Source organism: Echinops telfairi, unplaced genomic scaffold (assembly GCF_000313985.2).
Source record: "Echinops telfairi isolate 266 unplaced genomic scaffold, ASM31398v2 ScPeMD7_7457;HRSCAF=8495, whole genome shotgun sequence".
NCBI classification, from domain to species: domain Eukaryota; kingdom Metazoa; phylum Chordata; class Mammalia; order Afrosoricida; family Tenrecidae; genus Echinops; species Echinops telfairi.
The window spans coordinates 17,031,679-17,049,122 of record NW_022111357.1 but is presented as its reverse complement, the minus strand read 5'-3'; the positions used below and the strand labels follow the sequence as shown (position 1 = coordinate 17,049,122).

At 40.0% G+C, this 17,444-nt stretch overlaps 1 protein-coding gene across 2 annotated transcripts in view; it reads right to left on the bottom strand.

The window, feature by feature from the left end:
• Positions 1 to 17,083, bottom strand: part of EYA3 (EYA transcriptional coactivator and phosphatase 3) — a 102,532-nt gene extending 85,449 nt beyond the window's left edge. For both annotated transcript variants that reach the window (XM_004705058.4, XM_013005348.3), the window contains exon 1: positions 17,013 to 17,083. The gene's annotated coding sequence lies outside the window, so the exon portion shown is untranslated. The remainder of the gene's footprint in view (positions 1 to 17,012) is intronic.
• Between the last annotated feature and the right edge of the window lie 361 nt (positions 17,084 to 17,444).

The following is a 17,444-nucleotide window of genomic DNA, read 5'->3' as shown; positions in this document are numbered from 1 at the left end:
TGATCCCTTCAGGAACAGTGGTGAGAGTGGCAATACCGGGAGGGTGAGGTAGAAAGGGGGAACCGGTAACAGGGATCTACGCCTAACCCCCTCCCTGGGGGATGGACAACAGAAAAGTGAGTGAAGGGAGACGTTGGACAGTGTAAGACATGACAAATAATAATTTATAAATGATCAAGGGTTCATGAGGGAAAGGGGAGCAGGGAGGGAGGGGTAAATGAGCCGATGCCAGGGGCTTAAGTGGAGAGCAAATGTTTTGAGAATGATGAGGGTAATGAATATACAAGTGTGCTTTATACAATTGAAGTATGTATGGATTGTGGTAAGAGTTGTATAAGCCCCCAATAAAATGATTTTTTTAAAGACACAAGTCTGTTCTTTTTATGTTTATACTGTAATTGAAGAGACAGGTATAGGCAAACATTTATTATTCTAGCAACTTTTTTTAAGCATTAAGAAAAAAGACTATCTTAGGTAGAGAAGCTAAGAAACTCTTCTCTGATAACACTGGAGACAAGTGACAATTGTACAGAGATCTGGAAGGTGAAGGATTAAGTCACACTTGATTAAATTCCATTTTTATCTTCTGAAAGAATTTTTGAGTCATGTATTTTCTGGATCTTGTATGTTTAAAAATGTCTTTGTCTTGCCTTCATTACTGAGAATAAAGCTAACTATGTTTAAACATAATTTTTCCTCCAAATATTGAGACAATTTCATCTAACACATGGTGTTGCCGTTTTAAAGTTGGATGCGTGTGTCTTTCCTTCCTCTGTAGGCAAACTGCTGTTTTATTTCTGGAAGCTCTCCTGATTTCGCCTTTATCCTTGGAGTTCTACAATTTTCACCAGAATTAAACCTTAAGACTGAATATTCATAAGTCTAAGTTTTCCTTAGGCTGTAAAAATAGCACACAAAAAAGAAAAATTTCTTCCTCTTCACTCTCTATGTTGTTGCTTTCTGAAATCTTATTATACAGATATCAAAGTTTCTTCCAAGTCTCTCAGCTTTTTCTCTCATACTCTGTCCTTTCATGCATGTGCCCTGTTTCCTATTGGTGCTTTAATTTCATTTCACAATCTTTTGGTCTCCATAAGTTTCTGGTGAGAAGCTGTTCAACCTTATTTAGACTTTCTCAAAGTGGGGTGGGTAGCTACCCTCTTGCCATTTTCAACTTTTTTGCTTTCCGAAACCTGTTCAGGTGTTGCTCTCGGTGCTCGTTCTACATGGAGCTGCTTCTCAGATGAGTAAGTTAAACCAGGCAAGAGTTGCATCATTATGTTTTCCTGCCCCTCTCTCTTCTGAGGCTCTTATTTCTATGTTGTTATGCTTGATGGTACCTCTCAGGCCTTTATGCTCTGTCCATCTTTCTTCTCGTTTTTTCCTCTCCCTCCTTGGTCCTCAGACTGGATATTTTCATTTGATTTATTTTAAAGTTGGCTGACTCTCTCCTCTGACTGGTCAGCTTTGTGGTGGAGCCCACCTGGTGAATTTTTCATTTCAGTTATGCTTTTCAACTCCAGAATTTCTATGCAGTTCTCTTTTGTAATTTGTATCTATTAATATTTTCTATCAGGTGAGACAATGTCCGCAGACTGTCCTTTAATTCTTTAAAATGGTTTCTTTTCATTCTTTGATTTTAAACAACTACTTTAAAGTCTTTGTCTAGTGAGTCCAACATCTGGGCTTCCTCAGAGTTCCTATGGACTATTTTTCCCCCTTCTTTAAGTGCCTTGTAATTTGTTGTTGAAAACTAGTTTAAATATTACAATAGTGGCAGTTCTGGGAATCAGTCTCTCCTACCCAAGTTATACTGCTGTTACTGTTTATTGTTGTTGCTTCTTTTGTTTGCTTAGCTACTTCTCTGTACTACTCTGTAAAGTCTACATTCTGTGTGGCCACTTAAGTCACTGATCAGCTTAGGTGTCATATAGTGACTGGACAGATTTCCTTATTATGGCTGAACACTATCAACATTCATTCAGCTGAGCAGTTTACAACTCTGCCTCAGCCTTCCTTTTCTGGTAACACAGCAGCCAAAGACAAGTGTTATAGAAAGAACATTCTTGAGTCTCTGATATAGCCCTGGGCATGTGAGTAGTCTTAAGTAAAGATTAGTAAGATTGTGAGAGCTTTTCATATCCCCTTGGGGGTATCTCATTCACTAGCATTTTCTTTTAAGCCTCTCTCAGCCTATTATTTACCTCCGTATACACACAGCTAAGATTTCTTCATTACTTTTGACAGACACTCCCAAGGGAAAAGGCAGGTACACTTCACAAGTTCTGAGTCAGGTCAAATACAGATAGCCTTGAGAATGAAGTGTTCCAGAGAATCACCCATCAAATAATGACAATTCTCAAAAAAATGAAGCTTTGATGAAGCTCTAACCTGGTCCCTTCCAGTGGCTGCAGGTCTTCCCTGTGATTGGCAGCTATTGGCTTTCACAGCCACCCTTGGTGCTCAGGGTGGTAGAAAGAGAGGGATGAGAATAAGGCAAGTTGAGACACTATAAAGTTTGCTGTTTTTACCAAAATTTTGTCATTTTTTCTTGCACAAATGCTTTGCATTATTGCTGTATGCCTTTGGTTAATTTCCAGGGTCATGAAAGTTAACTGACATTTTTGTTTTTAATTTTGAGGTCTTTGCCATTTTGTTCAACATCCTCTGTACAGTGAACCCTCGTTTATCGCGGTTAATCGGTTCTAGACCCTACCGTGATAAATGAAATTCTGCGAAGTAGGATTCCTTATTCAAGTCGAAATGGCGTGCAACCTCCACGATTTTCTTGCCATCTTTGATCATATCCAAAAGTTTTACCTTTTCCTGGATGGTGAGCATCTTCCTCTGGCGCTTATTTTTATTGTCAGAAGGCTTAGAAGAAGCAGCTCCTTTAGGAGCCATCATAGGGCTTAGATAAAATTTCTTCAAAATCGCAAACAATTACAGTACACTGTACAAAAGCAAAAATGCATCTGATACGTAGCTCCGATACATAGCGATGCAGACAGAAGCGTGTACAGTATGAGCCAATCAGTGGCAGTAATGACAGAGCATGCGCTGTTACGCAAAAACCGCGATAGAGTGAAGCTACGGAAGTCGAAACGCGAAGTGGCGAGGGTTCACTGTATTTTCAACTCTTTCAGCTCAATCATTATAATTATTTTCTGTGCAACTATTCAGTGCATCAATTTCCAAAATTTTAATATTCGTATTTATTTCCTTCATTTTCCCTGAGATAACTAATAATGTTACACTACTATTTACACTATTTCTTTCATGCAGATTGCATTTGTAGTCTCTCTTTTCATAGTATTGATTTTCCTCAAATGACTGATAAGTCTTGGTTATCAGTTCAGTTTTTGGGTTTTTTTTCCCTCAGTGGATGAGAATCTTTGCTCATCTATTGATGTATGCAAGTTCTAGTTTTGCTTACCTCTAGAAACTATGAAAAGGGGGGGAAGTGAGGACTGTCTTCAGGTAACTTGTTTCCTGCATATGACGATCTTTTCTATATATCACTTAAATTATCTGGGATATAGCCATTTCTCCACCAGGATTCTCACCTTAGAGCGTAATTATCATCATTTCAGCTTGGGACCAACAAATTACGAGCTGTGCAATCATCACCACAATCAATTTTAGAACATTTTCTTCTTTCTTGCACTCATTATTAGCTCATTTCCTCCAACATTTCCTGTTAATCTAGTTGCTGTCCCTATAGATTTACCTATCCTGAATTTATCTGTATATACTTTCAATTGTGATTTCTTCTACTAGTTTCTCCATAAAGCTAATCATTAATTCCTGCATTTCAGAAATTCATCAGTTTCAACAGCTGATGGCAACCTTTCTTGATTTTATCATGTCTTAGTTACTTTTTAGGCTGCTAACTGCAAGGTCAGCAGTTCTCATCCACCAATGGCTAGGGAGAAAGACGAAGCTGTTTGCTTCTAGAAAGAATGACAGTTTCAGAAATTCTAGGAGCCATTGTACTGTTCTATAGGCACTTGGTGATCCCATTAACATAAATGAGGGGGCTCCCAAAAGTTCATGGGAAATTTCCATTATCTTTTAACTCAATTCTTTCCATAAGCTTTTTGAAGTCTTCCAGTATGGGGGTGGCTTTAAAGAACAGAAATTTATTTATTAACAGTTCAAGAGGCTGAAAGCTCAAATTCAGGACTGATTCTAGGGAGATCCCTTTGTCTAGTTCACTCCTCAGAGTTCCTAGATTCTTCTGCTTTATGTGTCTTTCAACACTTATTTTTTGAGGACATGATTCAATCGTTCACACCACCGATTTAAGAGCCTTTCTACTCAAAGTCCTGCGGAAGCAGACACAAATATCCAGCACTCACACTCACTGACCTTCCGAAATAAACTTTAAGTTGATGCTGGGAACCTTGATGTTCACAGCTCAGACAATAGCACAAATTAGATTTCTTTGACCAAACATGTTACAACCAACCAGTCCTTGTTGTCCAGCCTTCCCTTGGACAGACAAAAGCCAAGCCATGCTGGTTAATACCCTCTATTAATAGCCCAGCCAAGTGACTGGTACAGTTGGTGAATTCTTCTGGCTACTTTGAGAGGTATGACTGATTACCATATAATGCATTATCATCTGTATGAATATTTATAGTTAACTAACATTTCACAAAATAGGATCACAATTTTCTAAGTGGTTTATGTATGTTTAGCAAGGCAAATGTTTCACTGGACATGTATTTTTCCAGTTTTCAGAAGGGTGAATTTGAGAGTCTACCATAGGTTCCTAAACTTATATGGCCCACTGTTCCCTTTTCAAAAAAAAAAACATTACTCAGCACCTCCTTGGCAATGAAAAAGTTTTGTACTTTATAGCCCATAATCTAAGAAAAAGTACAGGTATCTGCTTTTGTAGGCCCCCTGGATGTTTCCAGTTCCACCCTAGAGGGTGGTATCACCCACTTCGGGAATACTGGTCTAAACTCATTATGTTACCAGGAAGGCTGTTAAACCCAGGCAATCCCAGGATTTTGGGTGGCTGAGTTGGGACCTTTCACAGCAACTGTCTTGCAGGATCATGCATGACTCAGTCATGACAAGGTCAGGGTATGTATGGGTCAACTTGTTCTCCAGGGGTGGCCCTAGCAACCCACTGGGGCCTGACACACAGAAGGCAGTCTGTAAATATTCCCTGGCAAGAAATGAGCAGCTGCCTTTCACAGCCCCCATGGGAGCTGCCACATTCCTTATGTACATTCTGAACAGTTACTATCCTGGACATGACATGAACCAGCTCCCAAAAAACCAAGGGATAAGGTTAAAGTCATTTTACAGCCAGTGGGAGGAAGGATGTCATATATGCCTCATGGAAGTCACTGGCTCTTTTTCCTTAACTTTTAATTGTGAAGTAAGGTCCCCTGGTTATATTGTAGGTTGGGCTGTTATCCCCAAGGACGATGGTTCAAACTCACTAGTTGCTGTTCAGGAGAAAAATGAGGCTGTCTGTTCCCATAGAGATTTACAGTTTCTAAAATGATATATAGCAGGGGTGGAGAACTTTTTTCTGCTGAGAGCCATTTGGATATTTATAACATCACTTGAGGACTACACTGGTCAAATATTTAAATTAACTCAGCCCGAATGTACTGGCTGGGTCTACTTCTCGTTGGTGAGGCGTGTTAGGGCTGCATAGTGTCACTGTGGGAGTCAGAATCAACTCAGTGGCAGTGGGGTTGCTTTCATTTTGGGGTTTCACTTGGGGATGAAAGTGTACAGTGCACGTCAATCTTTCAGCCAACAATCCATGCACATTTTCTTTCATCTCACTAATTGCAGTCCCCACAATATAATGAACATCCCATGCCCTACTTCCTCCCTGAGTTTATCATTATTTGTTATTATTGTTGTTATTTTTAAGTTTATTTAGTCTGTACCAAATTCTTACCAGAAAAATACACTTAAAAGAACCATTCAGAATGTTTAAATTTACTTTTACTTTTTGGAAAAGCATCCTTCAAAGTTGTCTGTAAATCAATCTGTAATAAAAATTAACAGAAACTTCCCCTACAAGGGTCTTATGTAACAGGCAGATGTGTTCCAGGGGGAAAATTCCAAAACCTCAGTAAAAAGTGAGAACTGCGCTAATGAGAATTGGTTATGCCCAGGTGAGCTTACTAACAGTCCAACAGCTCTACTACATTCCTGCTACCCCTCTTTGGATTCCTCTGCAGTTTACAGCAACTTGTCAATCACAAAGCATAAGAATGTATCTAATGTTTAAAGGTTCAGATTGTAAAGAACTTACAGTTTTCAAGTTTTGTTTTCTTCTTCCTTTTATGTGTGAGGCTAGTATTTCTAAGGAAATCACTTTTTTTTTCCCTGTAAGGGCTATTCTGACACATAGCATACTCCAAAAATAATCTGTAAGTATGTGGCTTCCAGTGGTACAGAAAAATTAGTATCCTGTTTCATCTACTTCCTAAAGTCAAATTTCTACATAATCAAGCAGCTCTCCAGTATTCAGATGAAATTTACAATACTGAGAGGTAAGTCTTTTGATACATATTAGGGGGTACCCCCAAAAAACCAAACAAACTGGAACTGCGCTGGGCTGAGCTTTCATAGTATGCATTTTTCCTGCTAGGTGAGTATCAAGCAACTTGCTCTGAGTTAGTACACCCAGTGGCACTGCCTGGGAAAGCTCTCTCTGGTCACAGTGAATTTTTTTGTAAAAGCAGTTTCGCTCAAACCTCGTTTTTTTGTGATGGCCAATTTAAGAGAACAGCATGTGGCTGTGAAATGTTATTTCCTGGTTGGGAAAAATGTCGCAGAAAACTGTTGTGATTTGAACAGCTTACAAGGACAGAACTTGGTGAAAAACTCAAGCGTACGAGTGGTTTTCTCATGTCAAAAGAAGTGAAATGTTGATGACAAATCTTGTTCAGGACGTCTGTCAACTTCCCAAACGGACAAAAATGTCAACCCGTAGGACATTTGGAGTTCATTCTACCAGGTCAGACAAAGTTTGAAAAACATTTCCAAGAATGGAATTGCAGATTTGACGGACGTATTAAGTGCAATGGCGAGTCCTTTGAAGGTGATAGTTATTTTGCAAAAAAAACAAACAAAGAAAGAAAGAAATTTAAATACATAGCTGGAGTTTTTTTGGTACCCCCTGGTATACATGTCCCCAGTGATCAGAACTAAGTTCAATTTTTCTATTGTTTATTTCTCTAAATTTATTTCCTCCTTCAAAAATCTATCAAGACCAAAAAAAACCCCAAAACCATGTAGTTTCAGAGCTGTTATTTCAGCTTAGAGAGAGAAACAGTGAAGCAAACTTTTACATTTATTATTTCACCCTATAAACTACAATTCACAGTAAACTCTGGGGTCAAAATGCTTAGGTAGGTTCAAATCTCAGCTCTGACAATGACCAGCTATGGAGGACCTTAGTACATTATTTAATTTGTCTGGATGTGTTATTTCATTTGTAAAATGAGAATAGTAGTACCTTTTTAAAAGACTTGTGATGAGCTAAGTTTTAACTATAAACCTATAGAACACGTTCCTACTACCTAATAAGTGTTATATTTGTTCAAGAAAAATAAGTAAATAAATAATATCTCAGACACAAGATAGATTCAGGAAAGAATCCTGGTTTTGAGTGAAAGTTAATTCACTAACTAGTCCTCTTGGTTTCTTAAAGGGTGAAATATTTTAACAATTAAGGCAAAGATCCTTATGAATCTATTAATAAGTAACTATCTTATAACTATAATAACTATTAGAAAATTGGGTCTAGCTAAAGTGGCCTTGTGGGCTAAGCAATGGACTGCTAACCTTAAGGTCAGCAGTTTAAACCCACCAGCTGTTCCTCAGGAGAAAGATGAGGCTGTCTTTACCTATAACCTGTCAGGAGCCTTAGTGAGTAGTTCTATTCTGTCCTAAAATGTAACTATGAGTCAGAATCAACTTAATGGCAATGGGTTCCATTTTGGTATTGCCCAGATGCCTTTATTATTTGGCTTTGATTCCAAATACTTTATAAAAGAATTTTCCCAGAGGATGTACACTGGTACAGATAGGAACTGAAAATACAGGGAATCCAGGGCGGATGAGCCCTACAGGACCAGTGGTGTGAGTGGCGAAACAGGGAGGGTAGAGGGAGAGTGGGTAGGAAGGAGGGAACCGATTACAAGGGACTATATGTGACCTCCTCCCTGGGGGACAGACAACCGAAAAGTGGGTGAAGGGAGACATCGGACAGGGCAAGATATGACAAAATACCAATTTATAAACTATCAAGGGCTCATGAGGGAGGGGGGGCGGGGAGGGAGGGGGAAAATGAGGACCTAATGTCGGGGGTTTAAGTGGAGAGAAAATGTTTTGAGAATGATGTACAAATGCGCTTTACACAATTGATGTGTGTATGGATTGCGATAACAGTTGTATGAGCCCCTAATAAAATGTTAAAAAAAAAAAATTTCCTGTAAGCCCTAAACTTAAGATGTTTAGAAGTTCTTGGGCAATTTAACACCGAACATCAATCATGTCTTGTTACTCAGCAAATACGAAAAACGAATCATATCACAAATACTGTCAGGAGATCCAACTGTGAGTTGATAATATTAATAGCTAACATTTATGGACTGTTTTCAATCGTCAGGTACTATTCTAGGTACTTTACATATATTATCTCAAACATCTCAAGTCTAAAGAATAAGGACTATTAATTATTGTCATCATTTTATAGATGGAATAATTAACACACACATAGTAACTAGTCCAACATGTAACTTAATGTATACATCAAGTTAGTTACCACCTAGGCAGTTAGGTCATTCAAACCAGGAGCCTGGCTTCAAAGGCTGGGCTCCCAAGCCAGTTATGTTCCTCATAATGACACTTTTTTTAAAAAAATCACTTTATTGGGGCTCTTACAGCTCTTATTACAATCCATATATACATCCATTGTGTCAAGCACATTTATACATATGCTGCCATCATCCTTTTCATAACATTTTCCTTCTACTTGAGCCCTTGGGATTAGCTCATTTCCACCTCCCCCACCCTTCCACCCTCCCTCGGATCCCTTGATAATTTATTATTTTTTCATGCATAATGACACATTTTTATAAAAAGCTGACCAAGATTAAAAAATAACAATTTGCCATGTTATCTTCACTAATAGGCAGAATTAACAAGTCAGACAATAAAACGCAAAAACCAAAGGAAACCCATTGTCATCAAGTCAATGCCAACTCAAAGCAACTTTATAGGACAGGACAGAAATGCCCGTGAGTTTCCGAGACTGTAACTCTTTACAGGGGTAGAATGTCTCATCTTTCTCCCATGGAGCCCTGGTTGTGTAGCAGTTATATGTTGGGCTGCTAAATGCAAGGCCAGCAGTTCTAAACCACCAGCCAGCTCCTCTGGAGAAAGATGAAGCTTTCTATTCTTGTAAGGAGCTTCAGGCTTGAAAACTGCAGAGGCAGTTCGACCCTGACTTAAAGGTCACTATGAGTCACCACCGACTTGATGGCAGAGTTTTCGTCTGGTGGTCTCCCAATGGAACAGCTGATGGCTTTCAACTGCTGATCTTGGGGTTAGCAGCCCAACTTGTAACCACTACACCACCTGGGTTTCTTATAAGAAACTAAGAACGTGGTAAAATTGCTTCTTTATCCTTTTTCAACCTTTTTTCGGGTCTCTCAAGTGAGTTTGAGTTAATACAATATGAAGTACTCTAGAAACTAGCTGGCATGTAGTAAGGGGTAGTGGTGGTAACATAAAATAGTTCAGACTGTAACTGCTGCATCCGTTGAGGTTTCGTCCACCTTGTTTCCTTTTGATTATATAAAATGAATCAAGGCAATGTTTCACTGTCACTAACCCTAATGACTCCTCCCCTCAATAGTGTTACAACTACTTCTCATGTTTAACTGTTTTGTTATCTAACATTTTGTATTTATGATAACAAGAAAAGGCCTAATATCCAACTATTTGATGATGTTCATGGTAGGCAGTAACAAACACCAAGGTGCGAAATGAGAGTAACACTGGCTGTGATAGCTAAGGTTATAACAGTTGGCTGGGCCAAGATTCCCAGTGGTTTGGCAGTTCTGTAATTAATTGGCATATATGTGATGATGCAATTTGTCAGTTCTGTACTTTAATGACCACTCATTTTCCATTTAGTGATGTGATGTGGTCATCCATGTTTACAAAATGGTTTTTGTTTACAAAATGGATTTTTCATAATGATAGATTCAGGGGTATACTTCAAACTGGCTATGTTTATATATGAGCAACCTGCTTTATTCCTCAGCTTTCTTTTCTTAACTTACCTAAAACTGGATTGGGGCCAGAAGAGAAAATAACATAATTTTGTAACCTTTTGACTAGTTGTCAAGAACAGGAGCACAGCGTGAATATACCTAAACTTGGCAGGCTAGGTGGGAACCACCAAAGGATTCTAATGAGAGAGGCTCTAAAATGATCAAGCATTTTTTACTTCATGGTTGTGCCCGGACATGGCAAAGAAGAGAGATGACAACAACTGTCATCAAGGCAAAAGGCCTTCCTCTCTCAATTGTTCTGCACAATCATTTAGGTCAGAAGCTTTAAACTCAAGATACTATTTTTAGAGAAAAAAAAACTGACCAATTTAAATACTTCCATTAGAAAAAGTCAATACTGGAATAAAAATCTAGCAATCACAGATACACATCAATAGGATATCCTATCAACTTAGTGAATGTAAGCCAGCAGTTTGCTTGAAAGGAATTACAATAGAGCACAATAGAAATATTAGAATGCATTACTAATAAATGACAAATGGTTTCACAAAACTTAATCCAATATTTAATATTAATATGTAGATATGGGCATGTGAGTAATATACAACTTATTGTGAATCACGGTGAGAGAAAAGCTTGAGAGCCACTTTACCCAGAAGATATATGACAACCAGCTAGTCAAATGGGAGGAAAACAGACACGTCACAATGTCGCTGAGGAATTACCAAAACCCCAATGAAGGCCGAACATGATAATCAGACAAGAGAAGAGTAAAAGAAAATAGAGGAAAGAACTAGGAGGCAAAGGACATTTATAGAGGTCTAAATACAGGCATGTACATATGTGAATACAGTTATATATAACGATAGGGAAATAGATCTTTGTACATATATTTATTTGTTAAGTATTAAGGCAGCAGACGCACATTGGGCCTCCACTCAAGTACTCCCTCAACGTAAGAACACTTTGTTCTAATAACCTGGCACTCTGTGACGGTAACCGTACCTGACACAATTGCTGAAAACAAAATGGGTGTATAAGCAAATGTGGGGAAGAAAGCTGATGGTGCCCGGCTGTCAAAAGATATAGCATCTGGGGTCTTAAAGGCTTGAAGATAAGCAAGTAGCCATCTAGCTGAGAAGCAACAAAGACCACATGGAAGAACATCAGCCTGTGTGATCTCGAGGTGTCGATGGGACCAGGTATCAGGCATCAAAGACCCAGAACAAAAATCTTATCAATGTAAGTGAGGGGGAGGGCGGATGGAGACCCAAAGCCCATCTATAGTCAATTGGACATCCCCTTTCAGAAGGGTCACAGGAAGAGAGGAGTCAGTCAGGGTGCAGTATAGCCCTGATTAAACACACAATTTTCCTCTAGTTCCTTAATGCCCCCCGCCCACTATCATGACCCCAATTCTACCTTACAAATCCAGCTAGACCAGAGCATGTACACTGGACAGAAAAGAGCTCACAACACAGGGAATCCAGGACAGATAAAGCCCTCAGGACCAATAATGAGAGCAGTGATACCAGGAGGGTAAGGGGAAGGTGGGGGGAACTGATCCCAATAATGGACATATAACCCCCTCCCAGGGGGGCAGACAATAGAAAAGTGGGTGAACAGAGACAGCAGTCAGTGTAAGACATGAAACAAAGAATTATTTATAAATTATCACGGATTCATGAGGGAGAAAGGTGGGGGGGAGGCAGAAAATGAGCTGATACCAAGGGCTCAAGTAGAAAGAAAATGTTTTGAAAATGATGATGGCAACATATGTACAAATGTGCTTGACACAATGAGTATATGTATGGATTATGATAAGAGCTGTATGAGTCCCCAATACAATTTTTTTTAAAAAGAAAAGAAAGTAAGTAGCCACTTCAAACTAAATGCACAAAAATCTTCCTGTTCTGGTAGTTTTCTAAATTAGGGGAGAGGGGACGTAAGACAAAGACTACTACAAAAGCAGTCTATTTAACTAATATAAGTTAATTAAATAAGAAAACTTAATATGTTAATTAAAAGAAGCAGATTCTTAATCAAGTGTCACTGCTTACCATGAATAGTGGCAGGGTTTTTTTCCTGTTAAGCCGAGTCCATGATTCTCAATTATTTTTAAAATACTCAGACACTAATTAATCGAGTCTAAAACTCTTGCATTATGCTGTACTTCAACTTAATATAAAACCATCTTCTTTTAGAAAAAAAAACTAACCCACCTTTTTTTTAACTCAGGAAAAGTAAAAGCAAAAAGAAAATATTAATATAAATAATACTATTCTAAATGACTATTATTTGCATTTATTCACAAAACAATTAGTTTGTGAAAGTTCCCCTCCTCTTTTCAAAGTAAAATAAAAAATAATGACAAATATATGGAAAAACCAGAACCAGTGTAAGCCGGAAACCTGTCAATTAAGGAAAACTCAAGTATTTTGAGAGACAGAGAAAAGTGGTTAAGATCCTGTCAAAGGCAGGAAATTAGCAAGTCCGAGAAAAACAAGGTAGTTCCAGCTCTCGAGATTTTTACTGTATTAGTCTAAATATAGTAACAAGAGGGATGTACTTAACTGTGCACAAATATTTGGAAATGAGACAAGAGGAAAATCTCTTATATGGTGCCAATGAGTTCAACAAAGGTCAAAATTCCAGTGTAGTCTTCTATTTTACACTTCAAGTTTGTTAAATTCATAGGGAGGGCATCAGAATTTCAAAGTTTTAGACTACTACATAAACTCATTTAATACTCTACAAATCAAAGAAAGGAAACCATTAACTGCAAGGGATAAGACATTTTAATGATCTAAAATTCATTTTATTAAAATCTGCCTTTTCTTCAAATAACAAAAATAATTATTAGCTTCTGTAAGACAATTGAAAAGGGGGGAAAAAGACAATTAAAAAGAGGGCTGATCCTATTTTGCTGTCTTGGTATATATTTTTGTCACCTGAGAAATGTGTAATTAAGGGAACTGCAATTTGCTTTATGTCAGCATTTATTTAAAAATATGGAAACCTCCCCCTTAAGCTTCCCAATTAAAAATTTTATCTTTCTGTGTTTTAGAAAAATTGGGTGCTTAATCTGAACCTGTATTGGAAGAAACCACTAAACTAGTAGGCCCTGTATAAAAATGTCACAAACTCTGGAGTCAGAATGACTAAATTCAGATCAGCTCTCTGGCTAGCTAACTAGTTTTGTGACGCTGTGTGACATCTGGCATTGATTTCCCCATCCATAAATTGGCAAAAATTAGAATACTTCCTTAGTATTGTTATAAGAAATAAAGAGGTAATATGAAGGAGTTTCAAAAAGTTTAGAAAATGCCATCATCTTGCAAAAGAATTATCTTTAAAAAATAACTTTATTGGCATATCCTTTACACACTATACAATCTAATCATTCAATCACCAGAGCAATCAATTTCAGAACATTTTCTTCTAGTTCTCATTGTTAGTTGCCATCATTTTTAAATTGTATTTTCCACTTTCTGAAGCACTCTAGGGGTTTTTAACCTTCCTAATGCTGAGACCCTTTAATACATTTCCTCATGTTGTGGTGACCCCCCCAACCATAAAATTATTTTCATTGCTACTTCACAACTGTCATTTTGCTACTGTTATGAATCGGGTGACCCACTGGTTGAGAACTGCTGCTCTAGTGTATGTAAACTACTTCGAATAGTTCTTGACACAAAGTTTCATATAAGAATAGTCTTTTGTTATTACCGATTTCTACATTGTAAAAAAGTTCCCCAAGTAAGTATTTTCATTGCTTACTTTGGCCAAGTCATCAGGATAAACAAATCGATAGATACAAAAGGACATCGTGCTGGGTAAAGGTAAAGGTAAAGCGTGGAACTAGGTAAACCCTCCCTAAGATGGATCAACACTGTGACTGCAACAATGGGCGCAAACCCAGGCAATGTTTTGTTCTGTTACACTCACTGTCGCTGTGAGTTAGAGCCAACCAAACAGCAATTAGCAACAATCGGGAAAGAACATAATTTGATATTGATATTAATTAAGCTGAGTTGGCATGGGCTAGATGGCAGTGAGTTTGAGTTTTGTTTGAAGCTATGATACGATGCAAATACCTTACACCCAAAGAATGAAATCACTGAGCGCTTTGGAGAAAAAAAAAGGTCTATTTATTACTATATTTATTTTTTTATTTAAAATATTACTGCAAATTTAACATGGGAAACCAGTAAAGATAAATTGTTTGAAGTCCGTATTTCAAATGTTTCTACTTCTCTAATAATTATCTAGCCCAGAACTTAGGTTGATAGGACAACCTGTCAACTTCTACTTCTCTTTAAAAAAGGCTTTTCCCCCTACTCCAGTGTTGCAGGCAAAACGATTTCAGCTCTAGATTTAAAACTCGGTGCCACAGATGTCTTATCCTCAACTCTCGTTCATATAAGATTAAATGTATTGAAAGGAACCACCAACTACCAGAGTACGCTCTCTAGCTTACAACCCTACTTTGAGTACAGGACTTCATTATCATTTTAAGTAACTTTGGAATAATGATCACCAATTTTGTAAGCCCGAACTCTATGGGACAAACTATAGAAATTTATCTAGGAGTAGATACAATTGTAGAACTTTATCTAGGCCAGTACTAGCTGAAAGTTTAGAGGTTGGAACTCATCCAGAGGTTCCTGGAGATGTGCTTCTGAAATGTCACAGTTTTGGGAATTCTGTGAAGTTCTACTTGGCACACATAAGGTTACCAGGAGGAGAAATCAATTGCGCAGCAACTAACAATAACGCATCTAGGTTAGATTGAGACTTAGCTCGAGAAATAGTTTGGAAATTGAAGAAAGGTTGAAAGAAGGCCCTGCATCAACACAAATACTGGTTGCTAAGAGTTCAAAATCTGTGATCCCATGGTTTATTATGTAGAGAATTGGAGTTTCCACAGCTTGGAGGGTGGGGAGGGGAGTGTACAAAACTAGGAAGTAAAGAAACAACTGCACCCTGCCCATACTCATTGGGGTTCGTTTTTTAAGATTGGGAACTGGCAAGGTCAGGTTGAAGGGAAGTTCGTTTCTAGGGTAGGTCCTGGGAGGAAGAACTGGTAGTTAAGTCCTAAAAGCCAACCAGCAGGGTCCTACTCTACCCTATGGCTTCTAGGATATAAGATAGCTTTGCTCCAAAGTTCTTGGCTAAAACCAGCTGAAAGGAGCAGCCCAATTTTGGTATAAGCCAAGGTCTATCATGCTTTCTCATAGGAGGGGGCTTCAAAAAACCTGTGGGAAAACGGAATTAAAAGACAAGGGAGTTTTCCCGTGAGCTTTTAAAAACCACCTTCATATGTCTATGTATCACAAAATGAAAGATTTTTCTTTATTTCACTAGTCAATAGAGCAGTAGCTACTAAAAGTTTTGTTCACATCTGAAGTACTAAGTATTACAGCCGAATTTATATATAATTACAGAAAATTATCACACACAGTCTGCACTCAAATGCTAGCCATCCAAATAAGCACAAGACAAAAGGATCTAATGGCCTATAAACCATGGGGAAAGGGGTCACAAACTTTGAACACTATAACGATTCAATCCACACATCATCCTTGCACATTACAGGTGACTTCACTAGAATTTCACAAAACCTCAAGGGAAACTTAAGAAAGAAGTTCTAAGTTTAAAAACGAGAGGGAAAAAAACAAAGAGAAGGGCTGGGGGGGACTAGAAAACTTAATACAGTGAAGACGACGAAACTATGGATCAGAGGCAAGGGTTGGGGTTCAATTAGAGAAAACGTCTTGGAAACGACTGGTGAACCCCAGCAGGAGAGGTCTCAGTAACTACACACTACCATTTCTGGCCGTGAACTTGCTAACTCCGGGACTAGTAATCTCCCCCAAGAAGCTCTGTCCTTTGTCACAGCCAACTGTCCTGTAAGTAACGCCCCGTGCATGCAGATGACAGGGCCGTCTCTAGCCGAACGTCCGCCGTGGCCTCAGCTGTGCACATCCATTCTCAAGGGAGCCCGAGAAAGAGCGCTGACAGGGTCCAGCGCACACAACCACCCCCCCACCCCCGCCTGCTCCCCTGCACCGGAGAGAGCTCCCAAGCTGAGCGCCAGCCAAGAGCTGGGGCCACCTTAGTTGTTACTGGCCTGCGAGGGCTACCTGCCGGGCAAAGCTCCTTCCAGGCCGGGCAAGTCGACGCGGACGGGGGCTTCGGCAAAGCCCTCCAGCGAAGAAAACGGCGGGAGAGCCCCGAGCGAACGCACGAGTGGCCGCACACTAGGCTCGGGAAGGGAGAGGGTCAAGATTGAAGAAAGTTGGGGGACGAGAACCTGGGGGCCGTGGGGCGGGAGAGGTTCGTCCCAGGGGAGGGAGGGGATCGCAAAGAGGGGGTCGTCCTTTGCGGCTGAAAACAAGCCAGTGGGGTTCCCGGGCATCAGGGTTTGCAAAGAGGGAGACTAACGTGAGAGTGTGGGGGCACAGAGTCAGCGGCTGAGGGAAGTGCTGGGGCGAACACGGGCTGCCAGGGGAGTGAGGCTGCGGTAAAGGGGCGAGAGCGTCTAAGTTGGGGTGAAAGTGAGGCATGGGGTGAAGGCGGGGAAGCACTGCAAGGGACAAGGGACAGAGGAAGCAAACCCCCGCCCAAAAGAGCCCGGGCAGAGAGAGCTCTTGGCCCGTCCCTCTACGCGCTGCACTCGACCGGCGGCCGCTCACTCTGTCTGCGGTGGAGACTCACCCAGAGGCTGCCGAGGCCCTACCAAAAGAGGACATGAGACCGCTGAACCAAACAGCCGAAACAGGCGAGGGGGGGAAACCGCGGCGTTACCGTGACCCGGATGCGCATCCCTAGGAACCGGAAGTACGGCGCCAGGGTCACCTCACAATCCACGCCTCTTTTCCCTCAGAAGCGGCTTCGCGCATGTGTTAGGCCTCACGGGGCGGGGAAACTGCTGGCCCCGCCCACCCCGCTGGGGGCTCCGCACCCGCGGACGCCCGGCCCTGGCCACGCCCCTCCTGGCGCCTCGAGTCCAGGTTTGCGCTGAGGATCTTGGAGGCGCGACCGCGCTCGTTTAAAAAACAAATACCTCAGCCTTTCTTTTTCAAGAAACTCAAAACACGTGTCCTCCCTGATTCCCCAAACGGAGAGTGAAGAAAATGCTGGATGCAT